Here is a 481-nt window from a genome sequence, read left to right on the forward strand (position 1 = left end):
CCCTGACACTGCCCCCGACAATGCCCCTGACACTGCAAGGGTTAAGTGCGGATTTTGCCTAGGTGGCAAACAGAATGTTGTCACCCTATAACAGGAAGTGCCTGATCAAGGACAGAATGTTATCACCCTATAACAGGAAGTGCCTGATTAGGGACAGAATGTTGTCACCCTATAACAGGAAGTGCCTGATCAAGGACAGAGCATTGTCACCCTATCACAAAAAGTGCCTGATCAAGGACAGAATGTTGTCACCCTATCACAGGAAGTGCCTGCCAATGCAGGAGCACAATTGGGAGGCAAGGTGAGAGAGTTGCATCCCCAAGGGTTTCACCACATCAGAACTACCAAATGATATTTCAGTGTACGAAATGTGCCAAAAATAATGCGTGGCGAGGCGCACAGCCCAAACCGGCGCTCAGTTGTCATATTTGCAAAAATGCAATTGGTGAGTCAAGGAAAATTGTTCAAAAAAAAACCCCCC

At 47.4% G+C, this 481-nt stretch overlaps 1 protein-coding gene across 1 annotated transcript in view; it reads right to left on the bottom strand.

Moving 5' to 3' along the window:
* The window catches only part of HABP2 (hyaluronan binding protein 2), a 144,883-nt gene that overhangs the window by 19,931 nt on the left and 124,471 nt on the right, over positions 1-481 (bottom strand). The window lies entirely within an intron of this gene.

Source organism: Nanorana parkeri, unplaced genomic scaffold (genome assembly GCF_000935625.1).
Source record: "Nanorana parkeri isolate BGI_ZX_2015 unplaced genomic scaffold, ASM93562v1 scaffold754, whole genome shotgun sequence".
NCBI classification, from domain to species: domain Eukaryota; kingdom Metazoa; phylum Chordata; class Amphibia; order Anura; family Dicroglossidae; genus Nanorana; species Nanorana parkeri.